This window comes from Pelodiscus sinensis, chromosome 32, assembly GCF_049634645.1.
Source record: "Pelodiscus sinensis isolate JC-2024 chromosome 32, ASM4963464v1, whole genome shotgun sequence".
Lineage (NCBI taxonomy): Eukaryota > Metazoa > Chordata > Testudines > Trionychidae > Pelodiscus > Pelodiscus sinensis.
In genome coordinates this window covers 7586323-7603996 of record NC_134742.1, presented here as the reverse complement: position 1 = coordinate 7603996, position 17674 = coordinate 7586323, and positions in this window count along the sequence as shown.

Here is a 17674-nt window from a genome sequence, read left to right as displayed (position 1 = left end):
TGACAAAACCCTATAGTCTAGACACACCCATAATATGCCTTTTAGAAAAAAAATGGAAGCACTATTTGCATACTTCTCCGAAACAAAAAAATTAGCTGATTTCATGGGACACAAAAATCCTGAAATATTTCCATTGGTAATAATTAAATTATTTACAGATAGAGAAAGCAAGAAAAATGCTGCTCGAGAACTTGTTAGAGTTAAAATTCAATGATATAAATTTCTGAACTGGGCTTGTTACAAATGGAGTGAGTGAATAGTTAAGTCAACAAATCATGCCTGGTATTAGGATATTATTTTGCGTATCTTGACATGTGATATAGTAGGTTTTGCTGTTTTGTTGTAGTCATCTGGTGCCTGGATGAATGCCACAAGGTGAGTGAAGTAATACCTTTAATTGGATCAAAAATGGTTGCTGACAGAGACAAGCTTTGGAACCCCTTTGAGCTCTTCTCTAGCTCTGTGAAGCTCAAAAGAGCTAATGTCTCACCAACCAAAGTTGTTAAAAAAAAAGTTATTACCTCACCCACTTTATTTATCTCTCTGGCTACGTCTACATTGGCACCCCTTTCCGGAAAAGGGATGCTAATGAGACGAGTCGGAATTGCAAATCCGCGGGGGATTTAAATATCCCCCACGGTATTTGAATTTACATGGCTGCCGCTTTTTTCTGGCTTGGGGATAAGCCAGAGAAAAGCGCCAGTCTAGACGTGATTCTCCGGAAAATAAGCCCTTTTCCGGAAGATCCCTTATTCCTACTTTCAAGTAGGAATAAGAAATCCTCCAGAAAAGGGCTTATTTTCCGGAGAATCGCGTCTAGACTGGCGCTTTTCTGCGGCTTATCCCCAAGCCGGAAAAAAGCGGCAGCCATGTAAATGCAAATACCGCAGGGGATATTTAAATCCCCCGGGGATTTGCAATTCCGAAGTGTCTCATTAGCATCCCTTTTCCGGAAAGGGGTGCCAATTTAGACACAGCCTCTGTGTTTTAACAGCTTTAAATCTTGAACTCTTTGCATCTCCACTTTGTCTGTCATTAAAAAATGATCAGGCCTCCCCCCATAATTTCCCAATACCTATAAAATTATAAAAAGACTAAAAGCTTAAAACATACATTACACAAAGTTATAAAACATACAAAGTGCCTTCCACCAAGCCTTTTTATAAGCCAGAGCAGCAGGGCTGACGCACTGCAGAAGGGATGGGGCAGAGCCTGTATTCCCAACTGCAAGTCACAACAATCGCATCTTATCTTCAGATTCTCACACTAGAAACCCCAGTGACTTCCAGAGCTAAAGAAGGTTTGCAGGTTAAGATGGGAGCAAAGCAAATGTCCTTATTCTTAATCTTGATGCCAGAACAACACTGCTCAAAAACAGCTTTAACAAGGCCCCCTGACCCGAAAAATTTCAGCTTTACTGATTAATACAACTTGTAGGCTAAGTCTAGACTGCAAGTTTCTTCTGAAAGAGGCTTTTTTGAACGATACTTCCGAAAAAGCCTCTCTCAAGAAAGAGCGTCTAGACTACAACTAGTACTGTCAAAAGGCAAGCCTGTTTTTCGAAAACGAGCACCCAGGCAGTCTGGATGCTCTCTTTCGAAAAAGCACAGTTTGCATTACATAGCACCTTTTTTCAAAAGAGCATTTTCAGAAAAAGGTGTTGTTCCTCGTAAAATGAGGTTTTTCACGGTTGAAAAAATTGCTGAGTTCTTTCGATTTACTTTGGAAAGAACGCGGCAGCAATCTAGAGGCAGGGGAAGATTTTTTGAAAAAAGGCCACTTTTTTTAAAAAAACCCTGTAGTCTAGACACACCCATAGAGAAAACATAAACAGAACCTGAGGGTGTGGATAGGTCGTTAAGAATTGCATGGAAAGTCAATGTCAGGGCCAGCCCACAACATTTTGGCACCTGAGGCAGGGAGCTCAAATGATGCCCCCTTGCTTGGGCCAAAACTTTGAAAGGTCTCAGTTCTGCCGCCTTCCTGTTCTGCTCCTCTCATGGGACTGCTCCGCTACCTACACACGCCCCAGCAGCAGACACAATTTTCTACCTAAGGTGGCCGCCTCAGTTTGCCCCATGGTAAGGCAGCCTTAGTAAATGTGGTTCAATCATCCAGCCAGACATCATCCGCTGTGACTCATTTCCCAAGGGGCCACATGGGACAGCTGATTTCAGTAACACTCACCTCCTCAGCACCTACCTATCTGCCTCACATTGGGGAGGCAGCAGCACTAGCACCCCTCTTCTCCCCCCCAAAAAGTGAGCAAAACTTCTGAGCCAGCCAGGAAGAAGTAGGACAGGACCAACTGCTGATGGCAGGGAAAAGCTTTAAATTGTGCCCTCTCTCCAGCAACTCAAGTGTCATAGCCCCCTCCCCAGCTGGTAGCCCAGCCCTCCTCTTCAGTTCCCCTGTGAGGGTATGTCTACACTGCAAAGTTAATTTGAACTAACAGCTATTAGTTTGAATTAACTTTGATAGGCGCTACACATACAAACCGCTAGTTCGAACTTAATTCGAACTAGCGGAGCGCTTAATTTGAACTAGGTAAACCTCATTCTACAAGGACTAACACCTAGTTCGAATTAAGTAGTTCGAATTAAGGGCTGTGTAGCCACTTAATTCGAACTGGTGGGAGGCTAGCCCTCCCCAGCTTGCCCTGGTGGCCACTCTGGCCAAACCAGGGAAACTCTTCTGCCCCCCTCCTGGCCCCGGAGCCCTTAAAGGGGCACGGGCTGGCTATAGTGTTTGTGCCAGTTGCAAGCCTGCCAGCACCCAGCCAGCAGACCCTGCACCTGCCACAAAATGAGCCAGCCACCCGCTGCCACCCAGCCCTCCACTGCTTCCCAGGACCAGGCTGGCGGCTCACAGGAGCCTGCCCAGGGCCGCAAGAGGCGGGCGCCTGCCTGGTCAAGTGCGAAGATCATGGACCTCATCGAGGTTTGGGGGGAGGCCTCCAATGTCCACCACCTCCGCATTAGCCACAGGAACGTGGCCGTCTACAGCCGCATGGCTGACAGCCTGGCCGCCAGAGGCCACATGCGGACCCAGGAGCAGGTCCGCTCCAAAATTAAGGACCTGCGGCAGGCCTACTCCTGGGCCTGCCAGCCAGGGGCTGACCTGGAGGCCTACCCCCACTTTGAGGCCCTGGACCGCATCCTGGGGGCTCATGCCGTCTATGCCCCCCGGGTTCTGATCGACCCCGGGGCAGAGGGCCCCATCCCTGACACCAAGGAGGAGGAGGAGGACGCTGAGAGCCAGGAGCCTGCAAGGAGCCCGCCCAGGACCCAGGACCCCCGAGGCACCCCACAGAGCACATTGCCTGTGTCGTCCGAGGCTGGGGAGGGCTCCACATGTGAGTACCATCATGCTCCCCTTATGTGTACGGAGAGGTGGGAGGAGAGAGAGCCCAGGGACCGTGTGCCTGGGCCTTGCCCACCATGGAGAAGCAGCTGGGTGTCATGCAGGGGCCCTGGCCTTGCAGAGTGGGGCTGGGTTTCACCCACCTTGTCCCCAGGGAGAACTGACCGCTGCTCTTGTTTCACCACAGCCGCAGCACATGGGACTGCAGGGCACACCACTCCGCCTGCAACAGCCACCCACACCCGGGCCAGCAGGTGTGCCAGGAACCAGGAGGACTACCAGCGGTGGCACCTGCGGCTCCTGGAGCACCAGATCCGCACCCAGGACCACTGGGTCCGGGAGGACCTGTGGCTGCGGCAACACAGTTTGGAGGTGCTGGAGGAGCAGAGCCGTACCCTCAGAGGCCACCTCCAGACCCTGGTGGACAGGTTCCTGCCTCCTCCTGCTCCGACCCCTGCGGCTGCCCCAGCTCTTGCTCCTCCTCCCACTCCTGCTCCCCCTCCTGCTTCCTCCACATCCTCCGTCCCTCCTGCCCCACCCTCCACACCCACTCCCCCCCGACGCCCCGCACCCGCAGTGCTGTGAGACGGGAGAGCCAGCAGGACCCCCAAGCCTGAGCTTTCCCTTCCCTTCCTCCCCTTCTACCCCTTTCCAGCTCCCTCCTCCCAGGATTCTCCCTCCTCTCTCCCCCCACCCCAGTTATGTTCAATAAAAAGAGACTTTTTGTTTGCAAAACAGGTGTCTTTATTTGACATTAGTAAGGGAGGTTAGGGAGGGGAAAGAAGGGAGGGTGGAGGAAGGCCCCAGTGGGGCATGCAGGGAGAGTTCAGTCCTCCTCCTCCACCTGGAAGCTGTCCCGCAGGGCTTCCCAGATCCAGACAGCCCCCCACTGGGCTTCCCGGATGGCGGCGGTACGGGGCTGAGCGTAGTGGCCAGCCATGCGCTCAGCCATCCAGGCTGGCAGGAAATCCTCCCCCTTCCTCTCACACAAACTGTGCAACATGCAACATGCTGCCATCACGGGAGGGATATTGTGCTTGGCGAGGTCGAAGCGGGTGAGGAGGCGTCTAAATCGTGCTTTCAGTCATCCGAAGGCCCCCTCCACCACGATGCGGCCCCTGGTGAGCCTGGCATTAAAGGCCTGGCAGGAGGGGTTGAGGTGCCCCATGTACGGCTTCATGAGCCAGGGCTATAGGGGGTAGGCTGCATCCCCCACCAGGCACACGGGCATGTCCATGTCCCCGACCCTGATGTGGCGGTCGGGGAAGAAGGTCCCGGCCTGCAGCCTCTGGCACACAGAGGAGTTGCGGTACACCCGTGCTTTGTGTGCCTTGCCGGACCAGCCCACATTAATGTCCGTGAACTGGCCCTGGTGGTCACACATGGCCTGCAGGAGCACGGAGAAGTACCCCTTTCTGTTGATGTACTGAGAGGCCTGGTGTTCCGGGGCATGGATAGGGATGTGCGTCCCTTTGATGGCCTCCCCGCAATTGGGGAAGCCAAAGGCACCGAAACCCCAGATGACGGCGTCCGGGTCGGCAAGGCGGACCACCATGCGGAGCAGCACAAGGTTGATGGCCTTGACCACCTGCAGAGGAACACAGCAAACTGCGAATCACTGGGGCGCCCGGGTGGCTGAGACTGTTTGTTCCCTGGCACTGCCGCACACCCCACTCCCGGAAGCAACCGCCCGGGTAGCGTGTAGTACGGCCGGGACAGACCAAACCCTCCCGTGCGGGGCACTTTCGCCTCCTCCCCCCCCCATTTTCCCTTGGGTGGCCCATCCCCTCCTTGCAGCCCCCCTTCCTCCCCGGCCCAGTGGCTCGTGGGTGCTGTACCTGCATGAGCACTGCTCCAACGGTGGATCTCCCCACGCTGAACTGGTTCCCAACGGATCGGTAGCTGTCCGGTGTGGAGAGCTTCCAGAGGGCGATGGCCACCCGCTTCTGGAGGGGGATGGCGGGCCTCATGCGAGTGTCCCGTCACCGCAGAGCAGGGGCGAGCCACTCGCGGAGCTCCAGGAAGGTGTCCCTCCTTATCCTAAAGTTCTGGGTCCACTGTCGGTCGTCCCAGCGCTCCAGGACGATGCGGTCCCACCAGTCACTGTTGGTGTCCAGACGCCAGATGCGGCGGGGCACACTGGCGTCTGGGCGCTGCTGCCACTCCTCCACGACCCCCGGGGAGGCCAGTGGGAGAGGCAGGGGGCTGACGTGCACCAGGTGGTGCAAGGCAGCCTCTACCCATTGCTGGCAGGCTTGCAGCAGCAAGTCCAAAAACTGCACCAGAAAGCCCAGGGCGAGCTCTGGCTCCATGTTGCCAACTGTGGCGGCGTCCCCAAAGGGAACCCCCGACACAGACAGGCGCAGAGAAAAACGCTTTGCTGTTCCTCGGCGAGGTTGGCAAGCAAGCGGAAAAGCTGAGAACCAGCTGTCCAGGGGGGTCCCTTTAAGCATGATCATCAAATAGCCTCAGACAGCAGCCACACAAAGCCCTGATGCCCTGCCGGAACCGGTTTCAGCTGCCCTTGAGGGCGCCCCAACGTCCAGTCGGTGTGGACGCGCTTGTTCGAATTAGCAAAACGCTAATTCGAACAAGTTTTTAAGTCTAGATGCGCTAATTCGAATGAGCTTAGCTCTAATACCCTAAGGTTCTTAGGAGGAAAGGAGAAGAAAAGTGGGGGGGGGGGGTGTGGACCCAGACCTGCTCCACACTCACACACACTGAGTACGTCTAGACTACAGGCTTTTGTCGACAGAGGTTTAATCGACAGACCTCAGTCGATGAAGAGCATCTATGCTGCATTACATGGATTGAAAAATCGATCTGCTTTGTCGACAAAGAGTGTGCAGATTGCCGGATGCTCTGTCGACAAAAGAAGGTCCCCGGAAATGCTTCTGGCAGGTCACAGGGCAGCCTTACGTTCCTGGCGCTGCTACATGCTCTCTGCAGAGACAGGGCTTAAAGGAATCCCCCTGGACAGCCATTGCTCTGCTTCTGCTTCTGGCTTGCCTACCTCCTCAAGGGAAAGCAAAGCTGCTGCAGTGTTTGCTCTGGTTGCCCTGCTTCCTTGCACACCACAGTACTTTATTTGCAAGTTTGGTTTTGTGGTTTGCACTGTGTTTTTGGCCATGGGACCTGAGCTACCCCGGGCAGGCGATGGCCCCACACTGTGCTGATGGAAGTTCTGCTGCATGCTCAGGAGAGCATCATGAGGTTTGCGGCAGAGCTGAATTCAGAGCCCAGCTTTGAGCCGCCCGGTCAAGATGCAGCCCCACTGACCTTGCCCCCAAACGTATTCCTGACACCCTGTAGTGGGAACACGCTATTTTGATGTTGTAAAATTGGGAGTTATTAAGTCGAATTTAGTGATGTTGAACTGGTTCCCTAGTGTAGACCCGGTCTCTGGGTGCACTGGCTCAGCAGTCATTGCACTCTGGGTAAACCACCAAGGCGAGGGGCATAGAGCTTGCTGGGCTCTGGCCACAATGCTGGGGGCAGTGTGGACACTGTGGAGTAGCACTGCTTGTGACTGGCCCCCGGTGCCCTTCCCCCCCAGGGACCTGAGAGGAGGGTAGTTTTCAATTCTTTCTTATTCTGGCGTTAGAACACCCTTTCACTGAACTTAAACATGTGGCTCGTCATGAGACTCATTTTGTCCCATCCCTGCAAAATCCACTTTCAAACAAAAAGGCAGGTCAGGGCAAATATTGCTAGATTTCAATCAGTGGGGAAAATAAAATGAATGAAAAACTGTGGGTGTATTTAGGAGAAATAATCTTGGGTTTTATCACTCATTTCTTTTCTTCCTACATGTCAGAGGCAAAATGATTCCGTGCTGTACACGGAGTTGTTAAGTAGCAGGGACAACAAAGAAAGATGCTCCCCCTACTACTGGATTTGCAGAAGTTTGTAACTTACTTCACAAAACAGAAACCCACTATATATTTTAGAGAGTTTGCATGTCTGTCTTTTTGTCTGTCTCTTTCTGAGTCATAGACTCATAGACTTTAAGGTCAGAAGGGACCATTATGATCATCTAGTCTGACCCCCCGCACAGTGCAGGCCACAGAATCTCACCCACCCCTCCTAGAATAATCCTCTCACGTATATCTCAGATATTGAAGCCTTCAAATACTTTGAAGACCCCAAGATGCAGAGAATCCTCTAGCTGAGATCTGTACCCCATGCTACAGAGGAAGGCGAAAAACCTCCAGAGTCTCTTTGGGTATGTCTACACTACATAGTTAATTCGAACTAACAGACGTTAGTTCGAATTAATTTTGATAGGCGCTACACTAGCGCTCCGCTAGTTCAAACTTAATTCGAACTAACAGAGCGCTTAGTTCGAACTAGGTAAACCTCATTGTACGAGGACTAAGCCTAGTTCGAACTTACTAGTTCGAATTAAGGGGTGTGTAGCCCCTTAATTCGAACTAGTGGGAGGCTAGCCCTCCCCAGGTTTCCCTGGTGGCCACTCTGGCCAACACCAGGGAAACTCTATTGCTCCCCTCCCGGCCCCGGAGCCCTTAAAGGGGCACAGGCTGGCTACGATGCCCGTGCCAGGTGCAAGCCTGCCAGCACCCAGCTAGCAGACCCTGCACCTGGCACGGCTCGAGCCAGCCACCCGATGTCCCCCAGCCTTCCCCCTCTTCCCGGGACCAGGCTGGCAGCTCCTGGGAGCTTGCCCGGGACCGCAAGAGGCTGGCACCCGCCTGGGCTAGTGCGGACATCGTGGACCTCATCCACGACCTCCACACTAGGCACAGGAAAGTGGCCAGCTAGGGCAGGAGAGCTGCCAGCCTGGCCACCCAGGAGCAGGTGTGCATGAAAATCAAGGGGGTCCACTGAGACCCCCAACCCTGAGCCCTGAGCTTACAATGGTCGTACTGGGTCAGACCAAAGGTCCATCTAGCCCAGTAGCCTGTCTGCCAACAGCGGCCAACCCTAGGGACCCTGGAGGGGATGGACCGAAGACAGTGACCAAGCCATTTGTCTCGTGCCATCCCTCTCCAGCCTTCCACAAACCTTGGGCAGGGACACCACTCCTACCCCTGGCTAATACCACTCCATGGACCCAACCTCCATCACTTTATCTCACTCCTCTTTAAACTCTGTTCTAGTTGTAGCCTTCACAGCCTCCTGCAGCAAGGAGTTCCACAGGTTGATTCTTTGGTTCGTGAAGAAGAACTTTCTGTTACTAGTTTGAAGCCTGCTACCCATTCCTTTCCTTTGGTGTCCTCTAGTCCTTCTATTATGGGAACTAATGAAGAACTTTTCTTGATGCACCGTCTCCACCCCACTCATGCTTTTATAGACCTCTATCCTATCCTCCCTCAGTCCCTCTTTTCTAAACTGAAAAGTCCCAGTCTCTTTAGCCTCTCTTCATATGGGACCTCTTCCAAACCCCTGATCATTGTAGTTGCCCTCCCCTCTCCCACCCTCTCTCTTCCCCTCTCCCACCTCCTTTTCCCAGTCTCCCCGAGTTTTGTTCAATAAAGAGAGATTCTATTTTTGACCACACGTGTCCTTTATTTTGTACATCAGGAAGGGGGGCTAGGGAAGGGTAAGTGGAAGGAGGTGAGGGAGGAATGGGGTACCAGCCCCCGATGGGGAGGACTGGGCTGGCTCTGCGGGCTTCTGGGGGTGGAAGCTCTCCTGCAGCCCCCCAATTGCCCCCTCTCCCCAGATGGCAGCCTGCGGCAAGTGCAGCCGGTCTGATGGCCGAGTGCTGTGATGTGCTCAGTGTGGGCACTCTGGGCACTCCAAGCCAGGACTGCTTTGCAAGCGGGGCACCCCTGAGAACTGTCTGTCCGGGGTGGGAGTTGGGTCCCTTTAAGCACAGCCCGAGGGCCCCCCCAGAGTGATGCAGGTCACAGCAACTCCCCCACCTCCTGGAACGAGGGAGCAAGGTCGGAGTGCGAGACCGGGGTAGGTGGGAGGAGGAAGGGGGAGCACAGGCACATGCTGGTTGCACCGAACATTGGGAGCTGCGCACCAGAGCTGTTAATGGCCGCTCTGCGCACGCGCTCTAGCGCTGGGCAGAAAAAATGCGAGGTGGCGGTTTGGGTGAGATGTGGACCCCCTAGGGCAGGTGCCGGTGCCGCCTCAGTGCATGGTGGGGGCGGAGATTTGGCCTCTGCCCACACAGTCACTGCATCATGGGGTCGGGGCCTCTTTGGATCTGTTCGTCTATCCTTCACCTCCTTCGCCCATCCCGATACCAGCCGGACTGGGATTGGCCCTGCCCCCACCTCTGGCCCGAGCCTCGCACAGCTCAGGTATCCCCCATCTCCAGCCTGGAACTGAGGGTATGTCTACACTACAAAGTTAATTTGAACTAACAGCCGTTAGCTCAAATGAACTTTTATAGGGGCTATACATGCAAACTGCTATTTCGAATTTAATTTGAAATAGCAGAGCGCTTAATTCAAACTAGGTAAACCTCATTCTACGAGTAGTAATGCCTAGTTCGAATTAAGTAGTTCGAATTAAGGGCTGTGTAGCCACTTAACTCGAATTAATTGGAGGCTAGCCCATCCCAGGTTGCCCTGGTGGCCACTCTGGGTCAAACCAGGGAAACTCCTCTGCCCCCCCCCCCCCCCCAGTCCCGGAGCACTTAAAGGGGCTCGGTCTGGCTACAATACTTGTCCAGTTGCAAACCTGCCAGCACCCAGCCAGCAGAGCCTGCACCTTGCATGGCATGAGCCAGCAACCCGCTGCCACCCAGCCCTCCGCCTCTACCCAGGAGCCTGCCTGGCCTAGTGCGGAGATTGTGGACCTCATCGAGGTTTGGGGGGAGGCCTCCAATGTCCACAACCTCTGCACTAGCCACAGGAACGCGGCCGTCTACAGCTGCATGGCTGCCAGCCTAGCCACCAGAGGCCACATATGGACCCAGGAGCAGGTCTGCTGCAAGATCAAGGACCTGCAGCAGGCCTACTCCAGGGCCTCCCAGCCAGGGGCTGACCCAGAGGCATGCATCCTGGGGGCTAACGCAATTCATGCCCCCCAGGTGGTGATTGACCCCGAGGCAGAGGGCCCCATCCCTGACACGGAGGATGAGGAGGAGGATGCCGTAAGCCAGGAGCCTGCAGGGATCCTGCCCAGGGCCCAGTACTCAGGACCTCCGAGACATCCCACAGAGCACATTGGCCTTGTCGTCTGAGGCTGGGGAGGGCTCCACATGTGAGTACCAGCATAGTCCCCTTATGTGTATGTGGGGGGTGGAGAGGGAGCCCAGGGACCATGTGCCTGGGCCTTGCCCACTATGGAGCAGCAGATGGGTGTCATGCAGGGGCCCTGGCCCGTTCCCCACACGCTGACCTCGCCTTGCAGAGGGGGGCTGGGTTTCATCCACCTTGTCCCCAGGGAGAACTGACCACTGCTCTTCTTTCACCACTGGGTCCGGGAGGACCTGTGGCTGCGGCAGCAGAGCTTGCAAGCACTAGAGAAGCAGGGCCGTGCCCTCCGTAGCCACCTCCAGACCTTGGTGGACAGTTTCCTGCCTCCTCCTGCTCCAGCCCCTGCGGCCACCCCAGCTCTCGCTCCTCCTCCCTCCCCTGCTCCCCCTCCCGCTTCCTCCACACCCCCCGTCCCTCCTGCCCCACCCTCCAAACCCAGTCCCGCCTGATGCCCCCGAACCCGCAGAGCTGTGAGACAGGAGACCCAGCAGGACCCCCATCCCTGAGCTTTTCTTTCCCATCCTCCCCTTCCTGCTCCCTCCTCCCAGGTTTCCCCCTCCCTTTTCCACCCTCATTCTTCCCTCCCCCCACCCCAGTTATGTACAATGTAAAGGTGTTTTTATTTTACATTAGGAAGGTAGTTAGGGAGGGGACATGGGAAAGAGGTGTTGCCCACACAGAGTGCCCGAGGGAGGCAACAGCTGGGTTCGTTGCCCGGTGTGTGGAGAAGCAAAAAAAGTTTATTTGAACACTCAAATAGGTGCCAGGAGACTAGACATCTCAGATCAAGCACACCAACGTAAGCAGTTTCCCCTCCTTTTATACCCAGGTTATTTACTTGCAGGAAAATAGTGAACTGTAGCAAATTTCCCACGCTGGGACATGCTGCCTCCTCCTCCCCTCTACAGAGACACATCTGAATTCTTCTTCTATACCACTGATAGTAACTAGGCAACCTCAAGGTCTGTCTTGCTGTTCCCAGCTATTAGCGAGCCAGAGAAAAGTTATGCCGGGGGGGGGGGGGGAAGGTGCTTTTAGGGTGCTTGGGCTTAGAGCGGGGGCACTTCATCGATTCTTTTGATCTTCCACTCCTCCGAGTTACCTAGGATCATGCCCAGTGACCCCAACAATCCCATCTACATGTGGTGTTAGTCTATAAAGTGCTATTTGTTGTGAACTATTTGTTTAAGTTTATCCTGTACAGACTAACTCATCTACCCCCTGAAGCTATTTCACCCTGTCGCTCATAATCAGATCCTATTTGCTGTAGGTCCTGCTTCCTGTTAGCATTGCAAACTCAGTTGTGTCTTTTAAAACAACCAATGGTCTGCTGGCACTATATAGACTAACACCACATGTAGATGGGATCATGAGCTTTCATGGGCACAGCCCAGTAATTCTGTAATCCTTTGTCTGGAGTGCTCTATAGATTGTAAATTGCTCTGTAAATTGTCTGGCGGGTGAGATTGCCTTGAGCCACAATAGAGTGGTAATTATACATTATCTTCTGTGTGTGTGTGTGTTGCTTTTCATTTTGTATTCTCAAGAACTGCAGCGTGGTGCCTTTTCTGCTGAAATAGATCCTGTGTGCTTATAGCATAACAGCTTCTACCACTGAGATAGCCACCACCTTTCACAGACGTGGGTTTATTATACCAATGGCAAAACTCGTTCCCATTGGCCTAGTGCAGCCCACAGCCTGTTTGTTTGCAGTCCACGGTGCAGTTTGGGTTTACGCGGGGCTCAACATGCGGTCCACCAGTGGGATCCTTTGAACACAGCCTCCACTGAGAACACGCTCCATAATGGCGAGTCAATATAATGGTCTTCTGTTGCTAAGTGTTTTAGTAGTTACATTCCTGGTCTGTCATTGCTCAGTAAGGCTGTGTCTAGACTGGCCAGTTTTTCCGGAAAAACTTGCCAGCTGTCTACACTGGCCGCTTGAATTTCCGGAAAAGCACTGACGATCTCATGTAAGATTGTCAGTGCTTTTCCGGAAATACTATGCTGCTCGCGTTCGGGCAAAAGTCTTTTTCTGAAATACTTTTGCGCAAAAGGGCCAGTGTAGACAGCACAGTGCTGCTTTCTGCAAAAAAGCCCTGATGGCAAAAATGGCGATCGGGGCTTTTTTGCGGAAAAGCGCATCTAGATTGGCCACGGACGCTTTTCCGCAAAAAGTGCTTTTGCGGAAAAGCATCCTGCCAATCTAGACGCGCTTTTCCGAAAATGCTTTTAATGGAAAACTTTTCCGTTAAAAGCATTTTCGGAAAATCATGCCGGTGTAGACGTAGCCTAAATGTGTTGTCATGTGGGAGGAAATCAGGTAACTATTGCATATTGTTAGAGAAGAAACAGGCAACCCAGGAGCCAGGAGCTTTATTGCCCACACACATTTACCTCAGACGTTCAACACAATGTCTTACACCCTTTTATTTATTTTAGTATGTTAATTCACATGTCTATTACTCCTTTTCCTAAAACCTTATTTAGTAATGTTAACTCCCGTTCAATGAATATTAATAAACAAATACTTAATACAATTCTACCTGCTCCTGTTTGTTGTGGTTTTTAGTTGAATCAGCGTTACACTCTGTTTTAATCAGCAGCTTATAGGGAGGGGGAAAGCACTTCAACCCTGAAAATGTTTTTACAGACAAATGCGAAGACAAAACACGACCCTGTTCAGTGCAACCATCTTCCAAGGCTGCCAGGACAAAGGGGAAAAACGTGTTTAAAGGGCAAGGGCAATGCCTGTTCTGGCTAGCCCTCTTAGCCACTGGTATACAGTCATCCTCATTAATTTTACATATCCTGACACTTAATATCAGCAGAACTGACTTAAATGGGGCCTGCATGTTGTGTAGTCTTGCCTTAATCTTTGTATTCATGCCCATCGATGTGAAAGAAGCTATTTTCATATAGATTTGCATGTCTATGCAACCACACGTAAGTTGCGGCTCTCAGCATGTGTTGAGAGTATCGTTGTGGCCCCTGGGGCTTCCAAAGTTGAGTAGCCCTGGCCTACAGTATCTTTGCCAGACACGCTGTGGCAGGACAGCTGTACAACACATGCTTGCTTTGGTGTGTGTGGGTTTTTTTTAAGTGAAAGCTGAGTTGCTCTCAGGACCCCAGGACTTGTGATCAGATAAGGAGAGTGGGCAGCACCTGCATTGGAGGGGAGCTGGGTAAAGTTGGGAGCATCCTATCCCTCCTCCAACAGATTTGCAAACCTTATGTTCCTTCTTGGGTCTTACCACCCAGTTATGCTTCTGTCATTGAACCATTACAAGAATTACTATGGAGAAGTTCAACCTTGGTGTGGACAACGGATGCATAAGCTAGTCTGGAAACTGTGAAAGATCTGATTGTACATAGTCTAGAAATTGCACTATTCAGTCCTTCATTGCCCACAATTGTGACTACTGATGCTTCTGATTATGGACTTGGGGCTGTCCTCACACAGCTTCATGAGGACAATACAGAGAGGGCTGTTGCATTTGCTTCAAGGACACTGAGTGAGGCTGAGAGAAAATATTCTACAGTTGAAAAAGAAGCACTTGCTTGTGTCTGGGCTACTGAGAAATGGAGAACTTACCGGTGGGGCCACACAGTCAAGATGCGCACAGACCACAGCCCTTTGGCAATATCGCTAACCACAAAAGGACTGGGAAAAGCAGGACATCATATTGCTAGATGGTCTTCAAGACTACTCTCTTTCAATTATGAACTGGAATATAAGCCCGGAAACCAAAATGTGATAGCTGATTGCTTTTGTCACCTGCCTTTGTCTTCACCAGATGGTCCACTGGAGGATGAGGATGAAGTAGTTGCGCTTATTACAAGCACTCTTACTGCAGTTACAAGAGAGCAATTCCAAGTTGTTTGTTTAGCATGTCCAATTCAACAAAAGCAAGGGGAATTTCTGACAAAGAGATGCCCCAGTAACCCTAAAAAAGCTTGACCAAGTTTTGCTGCCTTATTTTAGAGTTTGGGATGAACTTTTTTTGCTTGATGGCTGTGTGCTACGTGGTACACACTGGCTACTTGTGCCAGAAGAATTACAGTCAAAACTCATACACCTGGCACATGATATTCATCAAGGAATCGTCAGAACCAAACAACAACTACGGGATCTGTATTGGTGGCTAGAGATGGACTCCCAGACTGAAGCAATCATAAAATCCTGTGTCCCTTGCCAAATGCACGATAAGACAGCAGTGACATGTACCCCACCATTACAGCCTGTTCCTCTTCCTGATTCTGCATGGGAAAAAATTGTGATTGGCATCATAGGACCCTTTGATGCTGCTCCAATTGACTGTCATTATGCCATCACTTTGATAGACTATTTCAGTAAATGGCCTGAAGTAGCGTTTACATCACAAATCTATTCTGCTATGGTAATTAAGTTTCTCTCTACAGTTTTTAGCAGGGAAGGTAACCCCAAAGAACTGGTTTCAAAGAATGGTAGTCAATTTACTTCCCTGGAATTTGAAACTTTTCTAGCAGAGAGGAATATTTTCCATAGGAGATTATCCCTGTATTACCTTCAAGCCAATGGGGAAATTGAAAGTTTTAACAGAAGCTTGAAAACTTGAAGGGCAATCGTGGATAACCTTCACTACTGATTTCTTGCAAGCTTACAGGGCTACACGACATGCCACAATGCAAAGATCACTTGCAGAGTTACTGCATGGAAAACAGAGAAATACTAAACTGAACATTGCTGGATTGTTAAAGTCAAGACCTGATACACCAAATGAGGATGCTGTGAGAAAAACAGCTGAACAGAAGCAAGCAAAGTATAAGGCTTTCACAGACAAACAGCGGGGTGCTAAGGAACCGAAGTTTAAAAGCCGCCGTGGCTGATGTACCCAGCTAGGGATCGGCAGCTGTGTAACCCCATAACACACTGCAGAGGTTTCAGATGTTACCTGCACAAATTTCTCTATCCCTTCTGCACTGTAGGGACACACACACACACACCTTTGCCCAGTTCCTAGGGCTCAAGGTGCAACCTTGTTAATTTACACATCCACCCTTACCCAATTCCTAGGGCTCAGGGCACATCTTCCTGCGGGTTTTGCAGGATCTTTAGCCACTGAAAGAGCCTCACACAGTAATATCCTTATTTCTATTTGTTGACAGTTCCCAAGCAAGCAGAATACACGTGCTAAGCACAGCAATCCTGATACAGGCAGGCAGATTTCCCCTGTTGGCCAGGCAAGATCAGTCTCTGGATCTTAGCTGCTGCACCTCATGGTAATGCAGGACAATCCTGGCACATCTGGTCTTAGACTTTGTGTTGGAGGTGAGTTCTTCTTCCAGGTCTTCCCCTTTCTTCTCGGTGTTCCCTGTTTCCCTTTGGTCTTCTTCCAGCCTTTTGCTTCTTTCCTTCTGCTTCTATTACTTTTTGGACCCCAGTTTATATTGTGAAACCTGAGTCCTGCTTAGCTAGAACGTAACCAATTATTTTAGTATAAATGTACTAACCAATCATAACAAAGTTACCTAACCAATCATACCCCACCACCTTAATTGATTTACACCTAACAAAAATAATTATACAGCAGACTGAAATAATTACAAACCAGACAGAGATCAATACAGACAAACAATAGAAAAGTGAGGATACTTAACCATAGAGTGCGCATTCCACAACCTCATCTATGGATAAGCAGTTTCTTGCCAGACAGAGTGGTGTTACTTAACTTTTCTTTACCCATCTTGAGATCTGTTTTTGTATGTGGTGACAGTGTAGGGGCTAAAAGGACAAAATCCATTTCTCACAGCCTAGGGTGACTCTATTTTAACACAATTTATATGGAATGTGAGGATATGACGCTAGGCCTTACAGCTAATGGCTGCTGCTCTTCAGTCTGGCTGCAGAGGAAAGCTTTGGTTCAGGCCTACCACAGGCCTTCCAACATGGCTACAGAAAAACCATACTGTTATGCAGAGATTTTAGGCTCTTTCCTCTCCGAGCGGTCATGCCGCAGTCTATAGCGGGAAGGCGGCTTTCTGGCAGAGCCATTTCAATTTAATGCTGCAGGTTTCAAAACTAGTCTTACTCCTTTGTAGCACTCCACAGCTGTTCACTTCCACCTGATCCAACTCTGGGAACCTGCCAGATGAAGGAGAAAGTTGCGGTCAGTTTAGTTCGATTAAGGAGTCTGTTGAACCTCGTCCTCGTGGGACTTTTTTTCTTTTTAGACACAGGAGTCATGAGTTCAGTACATGCCACCTAGGAAGGTTGCCCTGTGCAATCAATTCAAATAGACAACTAGTGGGGACCAGTAGATCATGACCCTTTATACAGGCAGAAAAATACCCCCCACACGAGGTTAGATCCAGATTCATTCTAGCCCTGCCTGCCTCCTATAAGATACTGTTTACTTCCCCCCAGGTTGTGATGGGTCTGTATGAGTTTTGGAAGGCAGGATCCCTCTGCCCCACATGCAAATGGCCTCAGCTTGACCAGATCTGAACCCTAGAACTGTAGAACTGGAAGGGACTTTGAGACGACACCTGATCCCCCCCCCCCCCCATCTCTGAGACAAGCAAAACCAAATGTCTAGACGGGCTGAGGAGAATGAGAGGTCGGCTTCTGTCCTTCTGTAACCTTCCAGATCCCATCAGGTGACCTCCAGGTCAAGCCCCACAGGTGGCCTCATTGGCCGGGAGCCTCTTCCCTGCTAAACTGGCTTCTCTGGGCAGGGGCGGTCTTTTGTCAGAGCGAGTAGAGTTCAGTGGCCAGGACTTGAGTGAGTCTGTGTCGCCTCCTTTGGGAATCCAGGGCAGCCTGGAGACAGATGCAAAGCAAAGATGACAACTAGTCCCCACTCTCCTCTCCCACTCCTCCTGAGGAGGCCCAGAACAGCTGGTATGGGGCACCTTGCAGGTCCTGACCCAGCCAATGACATGGAAAGGCATCTTCCACGCATGCAATAGTAACACTCAGGAGACACTCACAGTTCTCTATGGACAGGGGCACCATCCAGCCAAGTCCACCTCCCCTGGGATGAGTTAAATGTGAATCCAATCCAAACACGATCTGCCTCTAGCAAGGATGCCTGCAGGTGACCCTGCAACAGAAGGGCCGTGAGAAGGTTTGGCTCTAGACGTCTTTT